A 26,082-nucleotide genomic window follows, 5' to 3' on the forward strand; every position below is an offset into this window, starting at 1 on the left:
TATAATTATACATGTGTATGTATATGATGCTATATAAAACTGGAAATTGTTCAGGGACTCAAATAGAGAATGTGGTGGGAGGATTTAACCATCACATACACATACAAAATGAGAAACAAAAAATCGCAAAACACAACTTGCTTTGTAGTAAATATTGCTCCTATTTTGAGTGAATTTCTTGAATAGATATTCTTTTTGTATACCTCAATTAAATATAAAAATAGTAGGAAATATACAATGAAATATTGTTTTGTTTGGTCAACCATACTTTTAAAATTCTTTCACTATTATACTTTGAGTATTAAATTTATTGGCTCATAAAATAGCTAAAACAATGACAATAATTGCAATAAACTATGCAATTGTCCATTGCTAAAACACAAAAGAACCAAGATGATAGAAAATAAGCATCAGATACAAGTAATTGAATTCCCTGATATTAAACCTAACTTGGGTAATGGATATTCAGCAATGAAATACCAACCACTACTTCAGTGTTTTTACATCAGAGCATACCGATTTTGTTGTTTTGTTCTTGTTTAATTTTTAAAACGCAAATATGTAAGATATATAAGTGAATTTTACAAATTCTGTCTATATTAAAGTTGCATTTGAAAGCATATTTTTTTAAGATTATTTATTTGAGATAGAGACAATGAGAGAGAGAGAGAGAAGGGGGACTGGCAGAGGGAGAGAATCTTTAAGCAGACTCCCCACTGAGCACAGAGCAAGATCTCATGACCCTGAGATCATGACCTGAGCTGAAACCAGGAATCTGGCACTGAACCGACTGCACTACCCAGGCATCCCTGAAAACAAATATTTTAAGTTAACACAGGATATGTCAGAATTAATTTAATTCAAAAGGGAGCTATATATTATATAAGCTACAGAACTGCTCTGCATGGTTTTGTCCCACAGAAAGAGTAAGATTTGTCTTGAGAAAGGATAATGGTACAAGTAAGTGGTGACTAGACCATGAAGGAGAGTGTGAGAAAGAAGCTTTACTTCCTATATTCTAAAATCTGAACTACGATCATAGACTTTGTTCTGTATCCATGGATATAAGTTGATAGTGTGTGGAATCTCATGTGATTCTTACAGAAGAATTTCAGAAAACTATGGATAATAAGTGAAAATTAACCAAAGCACCTCCTTTGGTACTAAGTCAGATGTCATTTTGCAGTCTTCACTAATAAGCTCTTGAAGTCAAGGACAACATCTATTCTAATATCAGAAATAGTCCTTTTGTGGTCTTAGTCACATGTGGAGACCCGGGTGGCGTAATGGGATTAAGATGACCCTAAGTAAAAATGAATGCTTTATCTGGGGAGAAAAGTTAACTTATAAAGCCAAGTGAAAATGCTTCTTCCCAAGGAGCCTTTGTATTTAGGTGGAAAATAGAAGCATACTATTGCTTTAATTTTTTTCAACCCAGAAATTGATTTGTTTTCTTTTTTCACTGAGTAAAAGATCCTTTTTGAAAAATGTGTTCAAGGAGTTTTCCAAATTATATGAAATAGTAGTCTAGATAAGTTTTCAAAATAAATGAATAATAAAGATACAAATGGTTCCAATTTTTGTTATAGCTTAGCTTTTTAATGGATGATAAGTATGTCAAAATTATATTATAGAAAGCAGTATAATTTTAGTAAAGAGAGTTTATAATCCTGTTTTAGTCATTGGGAAGTAATTTAATGTACTAAAATTTCCTTTCTGAAATCAAATTTCAATTATAATCCAAACTTAGTATAAGATGTTTAAAAAAAATCTGTTGAGTTTTTGTTCATTTGATGAAAGCCAATTTTACTTGAGCCAAACATCACTTGAGCTCAGAGGTTTTCCATTTATTATTCTGAAAAATTATTGGATGTAGGTGATGATAGAGTTTCAGGGAGAATTACTAACTTTTTCTAGAACTCTTCTTTATTACCAAATAATGAACACATTAGATTACTTGGAAAACAAATTATTTTTTTTTTCTTAAAGAAGTGAACTTTAATTCACAGTCCTACAGAATAAGAAGTTACTGTCCTTGAAACCAGTCTCTTGGGAATGTAGCTCCACAGAATAAAGTTCAAGGTGGCAGATCTGATTCATTTTAAAATTGGTAAAAATCACTGATGCCTCAGAACTCAGTAACTGTTATTGGTGATAGGTAAAGCAGAGGCACTTCAGATTAGTAAAGGGAAGAAATAAGGTAGAATTGGGGTTGTATAAAAAAAGGAAGCAGGAGAAAAAAAACATTCATAAAGAGTTTGTGATCTTTGGTTTCACTGTAACTTGCTCAGAGTTAACTGAACATTCATGTCTAGCTATAGATTAAAAATTGATCAAATTTCTCTTGATTAAAAAAAAAAGAGGGGGCATTCTTAAGGAGAGTCCAGCCTGTCAGAAGGAAGCTCACATCACCAATCAGGAAGGATTTGGGAGGTACCAATAACACACTTTCTTTAGAGGACGAAAGTGGCGCACCATTTCTACACACCACAGATGGGCTTTAATCTCATAACTTTGGCAATTCCACATAAATGACGTTTTACTCACTATAACCTTTTCAGAGACTTGCAGTTCACCAAAACCTTGCAGTTAATGAATTATTTTATTTTGGGAAATTAAGGGCAATACATACTAATGTGTCAGGTTTTTTTCTCATTCTTAGGAAAAGAAAAAAATCAGTGTCTTCTAAAATGTCATAGTAATATACCTACCTGGATTCTTGTTCTCATCGGTTGTCAAAGAGGCCAAAGACAATCACAGCTGTGGTAGTAGAAACACCAACTGAAATTCATTGGCGGTCTTGAGAAATAGGACTTTCCCCATTATTCATATATCTTTAAGAGTTGTGGATACAAATATTTCTTTTCTCCCAGACTGGAGAAGCAGTCTGCAGCCCTCTGGATAAGTTAATCTTTTTACATTCTGTATACATAGAGTGTTAAAAAATTTTCTGAAGCCTTTAAATTAAATCAGGTATGCACTGAAGCACTTATGCAGAACCTGTCACAGAATAGAAATTCAATAAATGCTTTGAATGTAAATATATTTTTATAAATTTTTATAGTTTTTGTACATTGATGTGAATATATAGTTTGTTGATTATTTCCATATCTCCAAATAACCATCCTGATATTGCTTATATTACATTCTCAATTTTCTAATATTTAACATTATTTAGGAGCTTTCTATTTCATTATAGGAAAAGGTAAATTTTGCTTTCTTTCATCCCTATGATTCTATCATATAAACTTTTCCCATTACCTGTTCTCTGTGTCTTTTTTATATAATGTCTTTTTTATATTTTATATAATATGTAATATATGACATATATATTTAGAATGCTAACCAAATCGATAGTTTATTTTATATCCATTTTAAAATAAAATATACTTCATGTTATATATTTTTGTTATATGTAAAAATAACATTGTTTCAATATTATATTAATTTTATATGTATAATTTATTCAATCCTAAATCGAACAGTTACCTAACTCTCTTCTCCTATGCTCAGATACAACAGGTATTTTTATAAATCTCTTCTGGGATCTGATATGGACTGGATTCTCACCTTGCTTGTTAGACTAGACAGCTATTATGTTGTATAATCACTTCACCTTTATCTTAGATATATTGTTTTATTCTTATGTTACATCCCTTGTTTCTTAATGTTCATATCTTCCTTCATCATGAATTATCTTTTCCTTTAAAAGACTTGCAGTAGGGCAGCCGGGGTGGCTCAGCGTTTTAGCGCCGCCTTCAGCCCAGGGTGTGATCCTGGAGACCTGGGATTGAGTCCCACGTTGGGCTCCCTGCATGGAGCCTGCCTCTCCCTCTGCCTGTGTCTCTGCCTCTCTCTCTCTCTCTATGTCTCTCATGAATAAATAAATAAAATCTTAAAAACAAATAAAAGACTTGTAGTAGCTTCCAGAGAAACCAGTGCATGGGAAGTAATTCGTGTGTATGTGTTTATGTGATTGTGCACATCTGAAAATGGCTTTATTTGATTCTCAAAGGATTAAAGGTTTGACTTGTTATAGAAATCTATAGCAGGTGACTCAGTGGTTGAGCATCTGCCTTTGGCTAAAGTCATAATCCTGGGGTTCTGGGATTGAGTCCCACATCCGGCTCCCAATAGGGAGCCTGGTTCTCCCTCTGCCTATGTCTCTGCCTCTCTTTCTGTGTCTCTCCTGAATAAATAAATGAAATCTTTATAAAAAAAGAAATCTAGATTAAAATTTATTTCTCTCAGAATTTTAAAGATGTTTATGTAGTATCCAATGTTACTATGGAGAAAATGCAGGCCATAACAATTCCTAATATTTTTTTATGTGGCCTGGTGTTTTTAATAAAAAGTTGTAAGAACTTCCCTTGTTCCCAGTGTTCTGAAGTTCATAATGACATGTTTTGGTGTCAGTTTATTTTCATCTATTGAGTTGGAAACACAGCTGAATATTGTGTAAATTTTTAATCTAGAAACTGATGTTCTTTGATTTGGAAAACATTTATTGGATTATTTCTCCTTCATATATTTTTGTTTGTTTGTTTGTTTTCATTAGTGGAATTTATTACTTGGATGTTGGAATTCTAGGACTGGACTGGGAATCTAATTTTATTGTATATTACTTTCTTATTTTTATTTGAATTTTAAAAGTGTTTTTGATTTACAAGAAAAGTGAAGATAGTACAGAGAGTTTCCTCACATCCTAAATCCAGATTGTTATAATATTAACATTTACATTAGTAAATTAGTAACAAATAGTACATTAGCTACAATTAATGGCAAAATACTGACACATTATTATTAGCTAAAAATCTATCATTTATTCAGGTTTCCTAGTTTTTATCTAATATCTTTTTCTCTTCAAGAATCTTATCTAGTATACCACATTATATGTAGAGAGCATGTCTCCATGGGCTCCTCTCACTTATGACAATTTCTTAGACTTTCCATATTTCTGATGACCTTGACTGTTTTAAAAAATACTGATCAGTTATTTTGTAGTGTGTTTGTCAACTGGAATTTGTCTGATATTTTCTTATGATAAGAGTGGAGTTATGGATTTGAGGGAGGAAAACCACACAGGTAAAACACCATTTTCAGGATCACATCAAGGGTACATGCTATCAATGACTTTTTCTGTTGATGTCGACCTTGATCATCTGAGATAGTTTTATCACATTTCTGCACTGTAAAGTTATTCTTTTCTCTTCTTTCCATTCTGTGATCTTTGGAAGAAAGTCACAGTGTATAGAGGACTTAGGGAATGAGGAATTATGCTATAGCTCCTTGTGAGTAGGGTATCTACATAAATTATTTGACACTTCCTGATTTCAAATTATACTATAAATCTACAGTAATCAAAACAGTATGAAACTGGCATAAAAAAGGCAGATAGATCAATGGAACAAAACTGAGACCCCCAAAATAAACCCAGGTATATACAGTTAAGTAATAGTATTTGACAAGGGAGCCAAAAATACTCAGTGGGGAAAAGATAGTCTCTTCAATATTTGGATAATTGGATATTTATATGTAAAAGAATGAAGCTAGACCCTTATTTCATTCAAAAAAATTGACTCAAAATAAATTAAAGACTTAAATGTCAGATCTCAAATCATGAAATTCCTAGAAGAAAACATAGGAAAAAATCTCCTTGATATGGGTCTTGGCAATGGTTTTTTGGATATGATACCTAAAGCACAAGTAACAAAATAAAAAATGACAGGAACTACATAAAACTAAAAAGCTTCTGCACAGTGAAAAAATCTCAACAACATGACAAGATGGCCTACAGATAAGGAAAAAATTGCTAACCATATATTTGATAAGAGATTAATATCCAAAATATATAAAGAATTCATGCAACTAACTTAATAGTAAAAGTTCAAATAATATAATTTTTACAATGGGCAAAGGACTTGAATAGACATTTGTTCAAACAAGATTTACGAATGTCCAACAGATACATGAAAAGAAGTTCAATATTACTACTTATTAAGGAAATGCAAATCAAAACCAAAATGAGATATCATCTCATGCTTGTTAGGATGGCCATCATCAAAAAGACAAGAGGTGACAGATACTGGCATGGATGTTGAGAAAAGGGAACCCTGTGCACTCTTGGTGGGATTATAAATTGGTGCAGCCACTATGGAAAACAGTATGAAAGATTCTCAAAAAATTAGCAATAAAATTACCTTTGGATCCAGCATCTCCACTTCTGGGAATATATCTAAGGGAAATATGATCACTAACCTGAAAAGATATCTGCACCTCAGTGTTCAAGCACCATTATTTATAATAGCCAAAATATGGAAACAGCATGTCTATTGATGGGTGAATGGGTAAAGACATTGTGGTACATATAAACAATGGAACATTACTCAGCCATTGAAAAAAATGAAGAAATCCTACCATTTGTGACAACATGGATGGACTTTAAGAGCATTATGCTAAGTGAAATAAATCAGACAGAGAAAGACAAAAATTGCATAATCCTACTTACATTTAAAGTCTGAAAAACCACAAAACTCCTAGAAAAAGATCAGACTAATGGTGATCACAAATATTATGGGGGTAATAGATAAAGGTGGCTAAAAGGTACAAAATTCCAGTTATGAGATAAATAAGTATCAGGGTTCTAATGTACAATAATGATGACTATGTTTACCACTGTTGTATGATATATAGGAAAGTTGTTAAGAGTAAATCCAAAGAGTTCTCATTACAGGGAAGAATAAAAATTTTTTTTCCAAATCTTTTTATTGCATCTATAAATGATGGTGGATGCCAACTAACCGTCCTGTGGTAATCACTTTACAATATATGTAAATCAAGTCTTATGATGTACACCTGAAACTTACACAGTGATGTATGTCAATTATACCTTGAGAAAACTGGAAAAAATTATTTGGAATTTTTCTGCATGTAAAATTTGTCTTTTCTCCCCTATTAATTTATTTATTCAATCATTGATTTATATCAGTGTGGACTATTTGTATCAGTGTGGACTCAGATATTTACCTTATACTTTGTGTTATAATCTAGTACTACTTTATTTATGTTTCTCAAATTGTTGCAGCTTTGAACATTTTATATGATTTCATTTTATCCAACTTAAGTGTTCCTATTAGTCCTGGTTCCAGCTGAGGGCATCTGCTCCTAGGCTTGTGCTCCTGGTAAGCTGTGATTCTTTGTATTTTCCTGTTTCTCCAATTTTAAGGATGCCAATTTTCCATAACTTCAGTCCTTGTATGGATCTAAGAATTGTTGGCTTCCAGTTTTTCAGGAAAACTTTTCAGTTTTTCTTTTTGTGAGAGTAGGATTTATGCCTTCCAAGCTCTTTACATGTCTAATTAGAAATTGAAAGTTGACTGTAATTTGTTATAAATGCTGTCTCTATTATTTTACTGGAGTTTTGGAAGGAATAAAAGAGAACATGCATGTCAGTTCACTATGTTACTTGACAGTCAGTTTATCCTTTATACTTCTTTCATTTGATTCTTATTTTTCTCCTTCCTTCCTTCTTTCCTTCCTTCCTTCCTCTTTCTAAATTTCTGTTACTAACCTCATATGGTCTTTGAATAGACAATAATGCCACGCAAAAACATGTACCAGTCCAGCCATAGGCACATAGTTTCCTAACATATTCAGACACAAAGTAAAACAAGCAATTTTGGTAGATTTTGATTGATACACTATTTTTGTAGCATATTTGTTACTCATAAATGATAATTTTAATAAAAACTTAAATTATAACATTAATTCACTCAATCATGAATGTTTTGAGAAAATCTCTTCTAAGGTCCACAGATACATATATTAATGTTGTAGTTGAATAAATAAATAAAATCTTAAAAAACCACAGATATTAATGTTATAGTTTGATACTTAGAATCTTGGAAGGAGGACATATCCTACACAAATGTAATGAGATGATACTGTGAAGGGAATATAAGTAGAGCACTAAGAATATGGAAATGTTCTATTCCTGCCATCGTACAATGGGGATAAATTTCCAGAGGTGGAGCCATGTGAACTAGATATTTAAGGAGAAAGATAAGCTCACTGAATAGACAGACAGAACAAGACCATCTGTCAAGAAGAAGAAAAAGGAAATCTGTTTAGGAGCAAAGAATGAAAGAACATAATGTATTTATAGAAAGGTAATTTGTTAGTAGAAGATATAGTTGGTAGGTATCCTGGGATCAGATTATAAATTTTTATTTGGAATACTGAGGGGTTTGTAACTTATCATGTAAACCAGGGAACAGCCAAATATGGTCAGTTTTGTTGTGGTTCATATTGTTTTTGTTTAGAATGACAAATATGGACATAGTGCAGTAACTGGATGGGGAAGGGAGAGACAGAGAGGATGAAGAAAGCCAGAACACCAGTTAGGAGCTATTCATAATCTTAGAGCAAAACTATGAGGACCTGAATTAAAGCAACATTTGTAAGTGTGTTAGTAGAACCATAGGAGAAGGAGCTAGAAGCAGATCTGAGATTCAATTCAGATATAGAGCCAATAAGGCTTGGTAATGAATTCAATGTGGTTGAAAAGGAATCTCTGAAATTTCTAGTTAATGACAGTGAATGACAAGGCTGTTAACCATGATTGAAGTAAAAGCAGAAGAAAGTTCATGCAGTTGGGTTGGGCAGAAAACTAGTTAAGATTAGAATATGTAATTATTAAAAGATGAAGGAATCAATAACAGTTAAAAAAGGTTTGAAGCTCAGGAGACCATCAAAATAAATACATTTTTTCTCTGTTAGTTCTTGAGCATCCATAACTGGCACCAGATTTGAAGGCTTTTCTCTAAAGCTATCAAATAAAATGTATTGTGTTTTACGCTCCATCACCTGGGAATCTATCTTCTCTGGAATGCTACCTACTAGAGAACATGAGTCTTGCCTTGTTTAGGCTCATTTCCTCCGGAACCTGGCAGGAGATCTGGCAGGAGTGGATGCTCTATAAATATTTGATTGACTTGAGATATAGTATAACTTTAAAATATTTTTCTTCTCCATGAGAACAGCTATTACATTATATTAGCAGAGAATGGTAACATATAATATGAGGCATTCTGGGAAATTGGTCAATGTCAACTAAGATGTGAACTTTATTTATATTTATCTTTTTATTGAAATATAGTTAACATACAGTATTATATTACTATCAGATGTACAATACGATGATTCAACAATTCTATACATTACTCAGTGCTCATCAAGATAAGTGCACTCTTGATCCCCTTTGTAAATTCCACCCATACCTCATCAACTTCCCCTCTAGTGACAACTAGTTTGTTCTTTATATTTAAGAGGCTAACTGGGATGATGGGCATTAAGGAGGGCACTTGTGATGAGCCCTGGATGTTATACGTAAGTGATGATTCACCAAATTCTACTCTTGAAACGAATACTACACTATATACTAACTAAATAGAATTTAAATAAAAACTTTAAAAAAAAGAGTCTTTTTAAAGACAAACACCATATGATTTCACTCACGTGGAATTTAAGAGACAATACAAATGCAAAAACAAAGAAAAAAATGACAAAAAGAAAAAAGACAATGACAGAGACTTAAATACTAAGCACGTGAACTTTCAAATGGTACCTAATCAGATGAGCGTTTGCATTTGCAGGTGGGTCACAACGAAGGGGGTACAGGCCCAAAGTCCCCAAATTTGGCTACTACTGTAATTTCATGCAACTTGCTTGAAAGTTCATGTTTCTGGGTTCTAGGCCACAAACAATGAGATTCTGATCTCTAGGGAAGTTAGCTGTTTGTAATTATATAACTATACTGGTGTTGATATAGAATTTGAATTAGTTTGCTTATTTTTTCTGCTCATATATCTATGACCAATGATGAGTAAAATACCATTCAACAGCCTTCTGTAAGATTTCTCAGTTTTAATGTGTTAATTTATTCATATGTCTCCAAGAGAGGGACAGAACATAGCACATTCATCAAGTTGATTTAATCATCTTCTTCTGCAGATTACCTATTAGGACCAAGGTTTGGGGAAAAAATTTGAATTTGTGGTAATTAGGCAGGGATCTATTACCAAGTCCAACATCTAATTTTGGGGCAGAATTATCAGCAAAGTTAATTTGGTGCTAAGTCAAAGAAGTTACTGATCCAGGGCTCTCTGAAATTTCCCTTCGTAGAAGCAAAAATGGATTGTAGTTAGGGAATGTTGCCTATCACCTGAATTTACTGAATTAAAGAGGTCTTCCAAGGATGGGAATCAAAGCATATCCCAGGGGATCCCTGGGTGGCACAGCGGTTTAGAGCCTGCCTTTGGCCCAGGGCGCGATCCTGGAGACCCGGGATCGAATCCCACGTCGGGTTCCCGGTGCATGGAGCCTGCTTCTCCCTCTGCCTGTGTCTCTGCCTCTCTCTCTCTCTCTGTGTGTGACTATCATAAATAAATAAAAATTATTAAAAAACAAAAAAACAACAACAAAAAAAAAACAAAGCATATCCCAGGAACCGGGTGTTTGGCTGCACATCTAATAGCCTTAAATCTTAGTTCTTGTTCCAAATCAGTACATTTAGATGGAATAAAAAGAATAATGTTTTACACTATTAGAAAACACAGAAAAATGAGTGTGATTTTGATGAAAAGTGTTTTAGGACCAGGATATAATGATTATAGATATACATTTACTGCAAGTGATCTATCATACATGAAGATGATAATTCTTGCCCAGAACTAGCAGAACAAATATTTCACACAGAGTACTGACATGTGTTTATAGGTTAAAGTAGCATTACAGGGAATGGAAGTAATTTTTTCCTCTAGGGTTTTCTTTTCTTTTCTTGCTTTCTTTTGGTTTAGTTTTGACCTTGTACTGTATGCTATCCAAATGATGAAAGTATCCCAAACCAATGGTTTATCTTCACATCTTAAGATATTAGATTATGCCTAAATTGTCTTCATTACATCCTACTGAGTGCAGCACACTTAATAAACGTCAACTATACAACTAGCACCTGCAGGAATACGACATGAAAAATAGGATGATTTATTCTATGAAAACTGCTTCTCCATTTGTAGTAAAGATAAGCTATAGTCAATTTATCTGAAATTCTGATATTACTTTTGATATTACTCATAAATGATATCTCATTATATTCACACATATTAATGAATATAACAGTGAATGTTTACATCTACTTAAACAATAACACACTAAAACCTTTGGGGTTTGAATTATCCTTGATAAAGTTGAGAAAAATTAGAAGATTAAACTCTTAATTGAAGAGTTTATTGCTCATTTCTTATACAAAGATAAATATTGTGTAGTCAGTCATTTCATAATAAACCTATTTTAAATCATTTCATTAAAATGTCCAAATCAACACAAATATTCTTTCACACTAAATGAAGAATCTTATTAAACAGATCCAAATATTTTCTTTGTGTTTACCCTAGGACTGGCTACCAATAGATTTTATGTAAGTGATGGAAATAGCAGGCTAAAGATTCCATGCAATAAACCATATTCTCCCCTCCCCAAACCTGGTAAAAAAAAAAATAGGGTATTAAATTTGTTAAAAGTTGTCACTGAAGATATGGAGATTAGATTTTATGCCATAGCCAAGACCACAAATGCACACTTGTTTATAATATCATATTACCTCATTACATAAATACTTAGCATCACTGTTTAACACTTAAAACTAAATCTTTGGAGAGAAAGGCACACTTAAGGGTGAATAAAATATTATAACAATAAATACTCACTTTCTGCATATATAGCTTAAGCTAAATATTGTCTTTTCTGGAATTGTTCTAATAAATTGATTTTAACGTCAGAATCTGAGTGTAAACTTGGCATATAGAAATAAAATCTTAGAGCTGTGATTATTTTTCTCGTCACTCTGTGTTATAAATTTCTAAAATGGAAACCATAGGACTTATACAAGAAAAATGAATTGCTAGAAATACGACCACAGGAAAAATGTTAGTAGCTTGGGTTTATGTTGTTTTCACTAGAGGTAATACTTATTTGATAATGAAAATACATTAGAAAACCTATAATGTCGTCAGGGGTAGGTAAAAGTAACATCGTTATATTCCTGAATAGAGCTATTTTAGTTTTCACATATAACTTATTTCAAATATATATTTTCAGTTATTATCTACTTTAGACATCATTTTTTAAAAAAAACATAAAAGCAAAATCAATGGACTTAAGAATTACTTGTGCTACTTTAAAAGAACTAAATTAATTATAACAAACATATTAAGTTAAATTAGTCACTGCTGTTTATTTATACAAATGTTGATATTAGCATATAGAAAATATTGGGCATCCTTCTTGTTCTCTTCCCTCCTGTTTTTTGCCCATCATAACTAAAAATATAAACAAATATAAATATTAATAAAAATTTAAAACTAATGTATTTCTTTCACAAAGCAAGTTTTTTTTTTAAAAGATTTTATTTATTTATTCATGAGAGACACAGAGAGAGAGAGAGGCAGAGACACAGGCAGAGGGAGAAGCAGGCTCCATGCAGGGAGCCTGACGCAGGACTCGATCCCATGACTCTAGGATCATGCCCTGAGCTGAAGGCAGATGCCCAACCTCTGAGCCACCCAGGCGTCCCTCACAAAGCAAGTTCTTTTTTTTTTTTTTTAAAGATTTTATTTATTTATTCTTAGAGACGCAGAGAGAGAGGCAGAGACACAGGCAGAGGGAGAAGCAGGCTCCATGCAGAGAGCCTGATGTGGGACTCGATCTAGGGTCTCCAGGATCACACCCTGGGCTGCAGGCCGCGCTAAACCGCTGTGCCACCGGGGCTGCCCACAAAACAAGTTCTTAATAAATACTTTTTAGTGAATGAATGAATAATTAAAAATCAATAATAAATCCCAACATGGGATTTTTTTATATTACTAGTGGTATTTTGATATTTTTTAGAATATAAATAATCAAGAGGTTATTATACGGTCATAGTAAAGCTATACTATAATATGTAACTCTCAGGTTACCCTCCCTAACCTGAGGAAGAGAGTAAAACATAAGTATTAAAATTGGAGGGGAAGGGTAACTGTAATATTGAGTGGCATGTTACAAAACTGGCCAAACATTTGTTAAAAGACTGAATTGGACAACATAAAAGATCTTGAGGGATAACAAGGAGGCTAATTGGTTAATCAATCTACCCTGTGCTGAAGCCCTTCTGCTACTTTCTGTATCTTTTAATCTGTTTCTTTTCTTTTATAGATTTTATAGACTTTTATAGATTTATTAGTATAAAAATTATATTTCTCTGGCCTCGCCTACCCCTGTTCTTTCGACTTTCTGTACTTTAATTGTCTCCTGTTCCAACTTATCTTGAAAAGTCTTCTGTTGCTCCTGATGGCCAAAGAAGCTGTTGTATTGCCAGGACCTTCTAAGGACACCGCTATGGCACTTACCGTGGTCTGTCAATATTTTCTCAAGACCATAGGTACTGGATGATAAAGATTCTTAGGTCCATATCAAACGTAGGTATGTTAAATATCTTTAATTGATGAGGGTATTCATGTTGCTACAGATTCACATCAATGTCTCCTCAAGTCTGTTTGTTATATGCGACATCAAATATCCTGCCATTTGCATTGGAAAGTGACACTTCTAATCACTGCAATATGATGCCTTCTCTTATTGTTCCTCAGGGATTTTGGTAAAATCATTAATTTTCAGTTTTTCCTTGCCTGTTCATTAAATTCTTTTCACTCAGGCATGAATCCCTACAAGCCTGATCTGAGAGCAGTATGGAACAGACATTATGCCATATTTCAGAATCACTTTTTCTTCTGGAAGTAACTTGATTTCCCTGGCTCCAACTTTCTCTAGGACTCACTCCTATTCAGGCAGCACCTCAGTCTGTGTGTAAACAGAGTCCTAGCTGACCCACAAGAAGGGGTTCTCCAAACATCCCATTATGTCTTCAGTCCTAGAGTGAATCGAGATGGCACTCAATGCAAGAGCGTCTCCTATGTATAAAATGCTCTCCAAAACCCAAATCAAATTAAGAAATCTTTTATTGCCATTTCTTCCTTTCATTATTAGCAATTATCATGCCACTCTAACTATAAAAACATAATTCACTAAAAACACAATTATAATTTTAAGTAATGGCTAATTAGTAATGTAGTTTAATACTGTAGTTTTGCTCACTTTCATTCATAATTAATCCTATTACAGTTTCCTTCTTCCCACAAAGCTGTTATGGCTAAAAACAAATATGGGCTAATATCTGTGGCAGGAAAAGACTAATTAAAACTACTTAATTAGATTTTGATGAGTACATACTTTATCAAAGCAGATTTTTTGAGCTAAAACTTTTCTGTCTTTATTCTAGCTATTTATCTTCTCAGTGTTTGAAAACCTAGCTGTTAAATTCACCTATGAGTTTCATTTTGACATGGATAATGGATTCAGATAATATTTCCACCTATGATCATGCCAGATATATACTACTAGCCCCTCTAGCCTAACTCTCCTCTTTGCACCACGACATGGGTGCAAGCTGAACTACATGATTATATTGAAGAGATGCCTTAGTGAAGATCCTTGAGTTAGGTTCAGCTTTTTAAGCTAATTTCTCTGGCTGAAAATCAGGAGGAAAGAACAGAGTGGAATCAGAGCAACTTATTCCTCTGGTTGGTTACCTGTGTGATGGCTTCCCATTGGCTACGCCCCTAGACTAAAGGAAGCCCTTCTCTCAAGGCGGTTTTTACATACATGTTTCTCTTCTGGTAGGTTCTAGTAACTGCCCCTTCTCTTGTCCCTTTGGGCTTATGGATCATGCACAGTCCTTTGTAGATCCTCTTTACTCCAGTAACATTTTGTAAATAGTCCCTATGTAAATGAACTCTTCTTGAATTTTCCTTGTTTGAAGGTACTTTTTTTTTTTTTTTTTCTTATTGGGGCCCTGGCGAATACGCTAAGCTAAGGCATAGGGTCTTAACGTTAATACCAGATTATCTTAAGTTTACCTTAAGTTTATATTAGAACTGTAAATACCCTGATTGATAAATATATTCTTGAGGCACACATTAGTCTCTGTGGAGTTCTTAATCTACCACCGTAGACTCAACACTTCTTTTATTCTGGAAGGAAATAAGGTGATCGTTGGAAAAGAAATATGATTAGGAATTTGGTTTCTTCTAACTGATTAAGGTTTTCTGGTGAACCACATTCATGTAGGATACTCTATCCACCTATTAGAGTAGTGACTATTTTGAGAGAATTCAAATTTAGATAACCACTGTTATTTAAGATATTGCTTTTTCTTAAAAGAAATCTCCATTATCAATGTCTTCACTCCTTATGAGTTTCTTTTTCCTCCTCCTATGAAGAAGGAAATTTCCTTTCTTTTTCCTTCTCCTATGAGGAATTTCTGCTGTGACAGAAATTAGGGTTTGAACATCATTCTGTGCTCCTCTGTCTTTCTCATCACAGAAATTTAATCAACTACAAAATCTCAGTAATTCCATCTCCTGTTCTGGAACTTACTCTCCAACTCCTCCGCTAGAAACCTAGTTTAGGCAATGTTTATCCAAAATAAATTCTAAAATTGCAAATCTGAACATCTAACTCTCCTTAACACCATCGATAACTTCTTTGCCCTTAGGATAAAACCCAAATGTCCTTACTTCGGTGGTAAGAACTTTGATGATTTAGCTCATACCTGTCTTAGCTTCATTTCTTAAAACTTACACGTTAAGCTCCAACCATACTGAATATCTTTCAATTTTTTGTACGGTCTTTGCCACAGTTTCTCATTAAAGTGGGCCTTTGGAGAAGAAATGTGTGGGAAATATCAGGAAGGGAGACAGAACATAAAGACTCCTAACTCTGGGAAATGAACTAGGGGTGGTGGAAGGGGAGGAGGGCGGGGGGTAGGGGTGAATGGGTTACGGGCACTGAGGGGGACACTTGATGGGATGAGCACTGGGTGTTATTCTGTATGTTGGTAAATTGAACACCAATAAAAATTAATTTATTAAAAAAATAATAAAGTGGGCCTTCACATTTGTCTGCAAATATCTTCCCATGCTTGATCCCAATGATATATGCGCCCCCCTTGCAAAATCCTGAAATATTTTGCCATGTTGGGAAGAATTTAGTTGCAAGTCACTGAATATCTAACTAATGGTGGCCTACACCAGAAGGATATCTATTGTTTTTTAGAACATAGAGAGGTAAACAGTTCTAGTTTGAGTTTCTGCCTCAACCAAGAACTCTGGCACTTTCTATCATTCTGTCTTTTCACATCATCATGCTGCCTTCCATCCTGAAATCTGTCGCTCTCTGTTCACATGTTCCATACACTAGTTCTTAACATCAGAGAGTGAACACTCGTATTCAGAAGCAGGAATGACAGCATGAGAAAGAGAATACTTGCTTTTACCTCATGCATCTTTCCAGAATCAGGGAGAAAACCTTTTCCTAAGCCTTCAGTTGACTTTCTCTCATGGCTTATTCAGAGTGGGATATTTTGCCCACTTATAACCAATCACTTGCATAAGATGGCTGGAATTGGCTCCTATTAGTCATGATTCACCCTGTAGGACTAGTTAGGCCTGAATAAACATGGGATCTTTAATAAGGAAGAAGGAATGGCTGTGAGTCAGTAACTGGTGATGTCTGCTGAGCTGAGTCTACCTCTGCAGCCTTCCTCCTGCTGCTGCAGGATCCCTCTCCATGTTCCCCATCCCTTCAGTCTAATTCTACTCACTCTCTATATTCCAGTTATACTGAACTGCTTTTAGTTTCTAGAATGTTCCATGGGCTCTTGGCATCCATGCACTTCTGCACTGGGTGCCTACAACAGTCTTTCCCTTTGCCCAGCTAATGTCTCTTAATCTTTCAGTTCTCACCTGTGACATCGTTTGCATGGTCATTACATTGTGCACAAATCAAGTGACAGGACCCTCCTTGTAAGTAGTAATTCTCCCAATCACAGATCCTGCGAGACTATACTGCCTATATACAATATTCTGGTGTAATTGTTAAGTTCCCCTTCCTCCTTCTTATTTGCATTGAGCCCGTGAACCCCTTTTGGCTTGTTCAATAAAGAATTTGTCTCAAGAAAGGGAAGTTATGGCAGAGAAATGTTTTTGAGTTTCAAGAGCTGAGGGCTGAGGGATCTCAGAAGACAGAGATTTGGACTAAGGCTTCTATAGTTACTGACTCTGTCCAGAAATGATTCCCTGGATTGGGTGGGAGAAGATTTGCAGGGGAAGCCAGAGAGGGTGTGTGCTGACATGTGTTCCTGAAAATGGAGTTATGAGCCTGGCAGCGGAGGGCACAACAGGTAGTTCACATGAGTCTGAGAGAAGAGGCCTTGCCTGGCAGACTCAGGAAAGCTGGCAAGACCTCAGTTTCCCCACCTGTAGAGGAGTAGAAATGCCTGTGTGATGTACTTAGGCAGAGGGATCTGAGCACCCTCATGTAGTGAGAGGCTTTGGGTGATATCTGAGTGTCAGAGATCGGCATGGAAAAGATGAAGAGGCTCAGATGGCTCCATTAAGTGGCTCTTCATTCCAAGTGACTTGGGAGCATAAAGTACCGCTTACCCAAGGGGGATAGCAAAGGGACAGAGAGCCTGACAGGGCTTTGTGGCTTGAACAAGGTCTCCAGAGTGACAGGTGAGGATGGATGAAAGAACATTTGACAGAAGGGTATCTCGGGAAATGCTGCTGTGCATAGGGGTGGCCTGGGCCAGGGCTGCTTGGCAATCCCTGGGCGCCTCATGAACTCCTGAGCACACAGTCCCAGGAAAAGCAAGGAGAGCAGTAGAGAGTTGGTGCTCAATTGATTAAATTTCTATTAACTAATATAATGGGGACTTAAAAGAGACATTAAATTATAATGGAAAAAATATATTCCTGCTTATTGCAATTCTTTCCTGTAATATCTGAGCACTTGCCTAAGTCATGGGGTCTTTGGGCATAAGCCTCTTGTGGTTGTAGCTGCAAAACCAGAACCTGGTTCAGGGCAGACAAATGCTTGAAAAGTATTGTGGGAATCAATCAGTAATAAGACAGCATGGTGGTAGAGAGTAATTTGTAATGTTTTACACACGAAGAGAGGATTCGAGAAAATAAATACCACTATGGATTAAATCTCCATTTAGTTTAGAAACAATATTCAAATTCTTACTGCTGTAACTAATATCCTATCAAAATACTTTACAAGAAAAAAGTCACTCAAACATCAAATGTGTTTGTGCATGTCTATGTAATTCATACTTCAAAGAGCACGCAAAAATTCTTCAGAAACCCCAGGTATGTGTCTTATGATGGAGTTGTACACTCAAGATAAGCTTTTATGCGGATGTATATCCACATGTATTTTACAAATATGTAATATTGGAAGTGAGGCAATTACACTACACGTATTCATTCTTTGTTGAATTTTGAGCTTGAGAAATATAATAATTTGAGCAGAAGATTAAACTCTGGCTGAAATACCATCATGCTTCCAGTAGAAATTGAGCAAATTTCAGTTTGAAAAGAGTCGAATATTCTAGAAAACCAGGAATCTAATAACCAAGAACATGTAAGGTTCCAATAATATAATTCCTCTTAACAATCATTAAGTACCTAGCTCTGTGGTTACCCATTCTTTACCTTTCACGTGGAAAAAAAAACAAAAAATGACAACTTCCTGTTCAAAGTATTGAGAAATAAAAAAAATAACCCACCGGCTTGGAACAAACTTGTTTGCAGTCTGAAAGCATTATATATTTATATTGTTCTTCCCAAAATGAAGAAAGATAACTCAGAAATAGAGGAGGAAAGCAAACAAGTAAAAGAGAGGAAGTAATCACACAACATATTACAACTTCCCATGCGATGTTAGATTATTGTAGGAGAGCCAGCTGGCGAAATTATTGGTCTTTCACTGTTTTCACTGCTAGTTTCAAATTTGGTTTAAGCCTCTAGGGAAATGAGTTTGAATGTCTCATCTCATTCCTAGAAGCAACAAATCTCAGGGAAAAAAAAAAAAAAATCCGCTCAGCTGCACAGGGAGCGAGGAGAGGCCGGCAGTGCGTTCAGGGCCTGACCTGCATCTTCCATCCAGGGTCTGGCGGGGCCTAGGCCTGTGCCTGTGTGAGTCTTTCTCAAAGAGCTAATTAGCCCCTTGGAGCCTCTGCCTCTCCGCGTGGATTCACGGGAGCTTTTCCCTTCAGCTGCGCTGGCATATGCCAGGCTGGTGGTGTACCTGCCCCCAAGTAACCGCTTCCCTCGGAGAGAATGAGTGATGTTTGGCAAAATAAAATAAGACTGGGGTGGACGGGGATCCCTGGGTGGCGCAGCGGTTTAGCGCCTGCCTTTGGCCCAGGGCGCGATCCTGGAGACCCGGGATCGAATCCCATATCGGGCTCCCGGTGCATGGAGCCTGCTTCTCCCTCTGCCTGTGTCTCTGCCTCTCTCTCTCTGTGTGACTATCATAAATAAATAAAATTTAAAAAAAAATTAAAAAAAAAAGACTGGGGTGGACGATGGGAGAGGATGCTGGCAAACTGCGAGGCAGCGCTGGGCCACCCCCTCTCTGCGGCCCTTGGGGTCCTCCCCGAGGGTTCGGTGCAGAAGGGGGCCTAAGTAGTAGGAGATGATCAGTTCTTCCCACCGAGTGTCTGCCATATTTTAATTGTTTCATAACTGTGACTTCACTTAAATTTATGCAGAGCATCCCCATGCAATAAGCTACTCCTGTTGCTCCTGCCTCCTTCTTTCAGCTGAGAGAGGAAGCGATTTTCCCAGGAAGAGAACGCAGCAGAGTCAGGTAAGAACTGGCCTGCTCACTCCTGGGCCAGCCATCTGCGGGGATACCCGGCCATAAGCTAATGCTATGTACTTTGATTCCACGGAGAATCCAAATATATATGAGTTAAAAGCCAAAACTACATTGCCTCCCGCGATATGTTATAGTTAGTAGTGCTATACAAGCCCTAATGTTAAAAAAAAGAATGAGATGGGGCACCTGGGTGGTTCAGTGGTTGAGAGTCTGCCTTCTGCTCAGGGTCTGATCCTGGGGTCCTGGGATCGAGTCCTACATCAGGCTTCCCACAGGGAGTCTGCTTCTCCCAATGCTTATGTCTCTGTCTCCCCCTCTGTGTCTCTCATGAATTTAAAAAAAAGAAGAAGAAGAAGAAGGAGATAGCCAGGTGTCTGCATGTATTTGGAATCTGTGCAGCACAGGTTCAGGTGGTCAGCATCAGGTCAGAATTAGGGGCGCTGTTCAGCCAGAATCTCAGGAATACCCAAGGACGGCTGGGCTTTCATTTATTTATTTCTAAAGATTTTATTTACTCATTCATCAGGAACACACACACACACACACACACACACACACACAGAGAGAGAGAGAGAGGCAGAGACACAAGCGGGAGAAGCAGGTTCCACGCAGGGAGCTCAAGGTGGGACTCGATCCCAGGTCTCCAGGATCAGGCCCTGGACTGACGGCAGTGCTAAACTGCTGAGCCAACCCGGCTGCCCGACAGCTGGGCTTTAATACAATTAAACAGCCAAGCAAAACTACTCTGTGCTGGTGTTTCTTTCTTCAATTATGTAATTGAATTGTGTTTGAGCATTGGCTCCCAATGCCTGAACTGTGGTCAATTATTGAGACAACAAGAAGCCCAGAGACAGACATTTTTGTTAAAAGAACAAAATATTTCACATAAATTTATGAAGTATTAGCTGAACTTTGAGATGAATAAAATATGTGAAGCATTCCAGCAAGCCAGTCATATTTGAGCCATGTCACCTTGCACAATATCCTTTTGTTGCCTATAAATCATTGCTCCATCCTAATAAGGAAATGACTCTGGGTAATAACGATATGGTCTTTTTCCCCCTCTTAGTAATGAGTACATTAGTCTGATACAACAGGAAAATCTGTTTTATATTCTTTCTCTGGCATGAAGCTATAAACAAGTATTCCAGGACAACTTACAAAGAATTTAGCAAAACTTGCGTCTTGGAATGTGCAACATTTCTGAGTCATTCCATTCCATTGGACTTTTGCCGGGTTGCATATTTCAGATCTAAAGCATATTTAAACAGCCTACGGTGACCTCACGTCACCCCCCAGAGACGTACTTCCTCCCCATGTCTGATAAGCGGTGGCAAGAAAGCTGTGAAGGATGTGAGTGGAAGCTCCTCATTCCCATTAGCTCTGATATCCTCTGAGCCAAAATATCTTCCACATTATCACCATGACTCGTTGGCTGTAGTAAGGCCCTTGAGGGTCATCCATGGAAGGAAGCATTTCTGATAATCTGTTCGTAAATATCGAAATAACGTAATACTCAGGGAACATGCATTTTAAATTTCTATTATCTTTACTAATGACTGTTCTCACTCTCTCAGCCTAACTAGAGTTATTATAGCAGGCTGTAAGGCGATGGGCCAATGGAAACCCCATCCTGCTGGAGGGTAACGGACATGCAAATGAAATCATAATATCAAGAATAAATAATGAGGCACAAATGCCATGATTAACTCTGCTGAGCATGAGGTCTCTAGGCACCTTCACATGAGAGTCCATCCTTAAGGGAGATCTTTTGGCAACAAGGAAATGGTTTCCTGAGGAGAACTCCTTCCATTTGTTCTTCCATCGAGGAAGCTCTATTCTGTCTTTTGCGGTGAAGACTCCAACATCAGAGGGGAAGAAACTTCCTTGTAGAAGTTGCTTTAGCTAACTAAGGATGTGTCTCAGCTCGCACTGCTATAACAAAATATGGTAGCACAAGTGGTTTAAACAAGAGGCATTTATTTTCTCATGATTCTAGAGGCTGGGAGGTCCAAGGTCTAGGCGCCAGCAGATCCAGTTCTCAGTGAAGGCTCTACTGCCACCTCTGTGTGCTCACATGACCTCTTTGTGAGTAGGTGGAAAGGGAATGAATATCTCACCTTCTCATCACTTCATCTAAACCTGAGTATCCAGCAATGGCCCCCATTTCTAAATGCCACCACATTGGGGATTAGGGCTCCAGCATATGGATCTTATGGAAACATAAGTCAATCCACTTACAAGTGTGGTGAGCTTTGTCTCACAGAAGGTCCCTCTCTGCCACAGGTGCTTCCTTTTAGGTACAGCCCTCTCACCCTCCACTCACACAGTACAGTAAGTTAGCTGGGCACTGGGATTCTGGAGAGCTACAAAAAATTAGAATTTTACAGAAGATTTCTAAGTTGATGTTATTACTAACTCTCCTTCTGAAGAGTTTAGGACTCATTTCATGCCTATCAGTGGGATAAAACTATACTAACTCTACTGCATTCCATTTTAGAGAATGAGAGAATTCTGATCAGATTGTCGGAATCAGGTGAGCATGGGCACTGAAAGGTCTTTAAAATTGCACATGACAGTTTGATAACTTGCCAAGGACAAGTTTCGTGATGATGACAGATGGCTTTACACACCAAGAGATATGCTATCACTTTATTTGCAAATATTAGACTCATAATTTGTCAACATGGCAGAATGAATCACATTACTCATTACTTGGGTTTTCATCTAATAACAATAAGTAGAAAAAAAGAGCAAGTGTTATAGACTTTGAAATACTACAAACATCACACATCATAAACATTTACTAAGCAACCTGTACCTCCAGGCCTAGGCCTAATGACGTTATGTGTAGTTGTACCTAACTTCTATTCCATTCCTTTAAAACTTTAAAGGAAACTTTGTAATATGGGGTGCTGGGTGGTTCAGTCACTTGTGCATCGATAACTTTCGGTTTCGGGTCAGGTCATGATCTCAGGGTGATAAGATTGAGCCCCATATCCAGCTCACATTCAGAGAGAAGTCTGCTCAAGATTCTCTTTCTCCCTCTGCCCATTCCCTAGCTACACTCCCTTTCTTTCTTTCTTTAAAATAAATAAATCTTTAAAATTAAAAAAAAAAAAACCACTTATAATGTTTTAGAACTGGAAAGGAGCAAAGTCATCCAAGTTTGAGTCCTGGTTTTGCCTCGATACACTGACCCTCTGACCTTGGAAGTGGGCTGTTCAGGGGAACCTACTAGGAGGTGGCTAGTTGGTGGGTAGCCTCCGGCTGCTTCCCCTTAAGATCCACCTAATGTTCATGCTGAGGCCTCATGTGCTCCTGGCTATTTCCAGTCAATGAATGAGCACAGTAAGAATTCTAGATTTGGTCATTTCAGCCCAGTGAGGACTCCTCAAACTAGCAATCTTTGCTCTGGGTCTCCCCATCAACCTGGCCAAGAATATCTTGGAGCTACCTTTGCAGTTTGGAACTCTTCCCCAATCCTTCTTCCAGCTCTTTCTTTTCACAGATGTCAGGCCATCATTGCAATGTGAAGTCTCTGCCCCATCTACTCCTGCTCCGTCTTGCCTTTATCTTTCACAAATTTTCACCTCAGTGAGTTTTTACATGTCCAGTTCTGTCTTGAGATGTGCTTCTCATAGGAACTGATGCTCTCCCCCAGGATACCATTGGGTCAGCCCTTTTATTGCCTCTGTTTTATATCATTCTAGGTTTGTTTGTTTGATTGTTTGTCTTGCAGGGCTTTTTGGGATCAAGGGCATGGATAGTATCCTAGTCAGCTGTGATTTTGATAAGAAAATACCATAGACTGGTTGGTTCAAACAACAGAAAGCTATTTTCTCAAAGCTCCGGAGGCTTTGTTGAAGATCAAGATGCCAATAGAATTGGTTTCTGGTGAGACTTTTCTTCTTACTTCACAGATAATACTTTGTCACCGTGTCCTCACCTGGCCTCTTCTCTGTGCACTCATGCAGAGAAGGAGAGAGCTTTGGTAGCTCTAATTCTTCTTAGGACAGGATTAGAGTTTCATCCTTATGATCTCATTTAACCTTAATTATTCCCTTAAAGCCCCTTAAATACAGTCACATAGGGGATCAGGGCCTCAACATATGAATTTTGAGGGGACACAATTCAATACATAACAAGCAGGTACCACACAGTAGAGGTTGCCATCTTAACTGAATTGTAATCAACCACATGGTCTTGGAAAGGACATTTTAACTCTCTTGGCCACAGTGAAAAAAAAATAGGATTGAATTGGATAACAAACTAAGGGGACTTACCCTTCTAGAACTCAAGTTCCCAGAAGAGAGAAACTAGCGTGGTTACAACATTTTCTCCTGTTAAGCAGGGCTAAGAATGAACAGCTCAAGTGACCAAGGTTCTTGCAGCTTTGAAAGCCCATCTTCTTTTCACAATAGAATAGTATGAATTCCATTGTGAACAGAGCATCTTTGTTTCTTGATTTTTCTCCAATGTATTACCTTGCATAGTAGTTGTTGTTGTTGTGTGACAGACTGGTAAAAGCTAGTTGTATGTGTTTTTTTAAGTAAAAAAAAAAATTGTCTATTCAATCTCATGGAACAATGTTAATCGGTTAATCTTTGCTCAAAGATGAAGAGATGTGAAAAATTAGCCCAAGTGCCATTTTATCTGGCTACTGATGCCGTGCTTTCGTTCAGAATGTGGACAGCAAGATATGTGTTCAGTGTGAAGTATGTAAACTGTAAGTGGTTACCAAATGAATAAAAATTGAATGGTGTGTGAAATACAGTGAGAGCTATTATATTTTAGATAAAACCCAGAAGAGACTCAGGACCTTAGATGTAGGAGTAACTGTCACAATGTTTAATACATACACATTGATTGCTCTTCAATTTCTAATTGCAGTTAGATAATGTCTTTATCTGTTGTCAATTTAATTCCATGCCTTTGCCTAGATTTATTAACTCCATGATTACTAAAAAAATATTAAGCAATTAGAACATTTCTTTTGTGGTCCAAATGGTCTATTTTGCCATCTTGCTACTCATTCCTGTATACAATCCTCAGAATATAAAAATCTCAATAAAGGATCCCATTAATTAATGTAACATGCAAGTAATTATGTTCTTTCTGTTTCTAGCAATATATATTCTATGTGTCCAGAGAATAGAGAATTTAATAGCTAGAAACAGTATTTTGAGATGAGAAATGAAAATAAAATGTTCCTTTTCTCAGATCTGAGTCTTTTTCTTATCATGATCTCAACTGCTTTATATTAAGACAGAAAGCAAGGCCAGGTAATAGGGAATAGGTAATAGTTTCCAACACAATTGAATACACTGTTGAGAGTGGCCTCCATTTCCTTTCATGTGGGAGACCAATCACAGAAAACTGGTTAGGTAAAGATAGACTCAGAAAGCACCCTTTTTCTCTTAAAATCGTATTTGAAGGCAGCTGATGATTTAGACAGAGGAAAATCCTTAGGAGCCTATGATGAATCATTCCAAATGTCCCCCCCCCTCCGCCCGCCCTTCCCCACCTTTTCATTGGAAGCACCATGGAAAGCTTTCCCTAGTAGGAATAATGCCAAGAGAAAGAGAGTAAATGAAACTATTTCTAATGTGTTTTGGTATTGTAAACATACATGCATTATATTCAAACACTCAGGATAACTTACTTACTGCACAAGCCAATTAGATCATCTCCAATCACATGTGGAAAGAGCTCAGGCTAATCTAATCAGCTCAGGGATGCTCCATTTATTTCTGTGTTTCTGATGCCTTTATAATATTACAAACTGATCTGCAAACATGCTCTCCAGTGAGGAGAGCTCCTGCTCTTAGAAATAGAAGTTCAGCAGAATTCAGTTTGGGACAATAGCAATCTTGTCGTGGTTCTCAAATTTGGAATTTTAAAAATCACTTTATCGAAATATGACTGAAATATAAAATACTGGACATAATTAATGTATACAATTTGCTGAGTTTGGAGATAAGTATACAACTGCGAAACCATCACCACAATCTAGGCTACTAATATATCCATCACATCTAAAAATTTTCCTCCTATCCTCTTTATTTGTTGTTATTGTTATTATTTTATGATGAGAATACTTAACATAAGATCTATCCTCTTACCAAATTTTTAAGAATGCAATACAGTATTGTTAATTAAGTTCTACACTGTTTAGTAGATGTCTAGATTTCACTTGTATAGTATAACTGCAACTTTGAACCCTTTGCCTTATACCTCCCTGTTAACCCCTCCCTC

Source organism: Vulpes vulpes, chromosome 13 (assembly GCF_048418805.1).
Source record: "Vulpes vulpes isolate BD-2025 chromosome 13, VulVul3, whole genome shotgun sequence".
Taxonomy (NCBI): Eukaryota; Metazoa; Chordata; class Mammalia; order Carnivora; family Canidae; genus Vulpes; species Vulpes vulpes.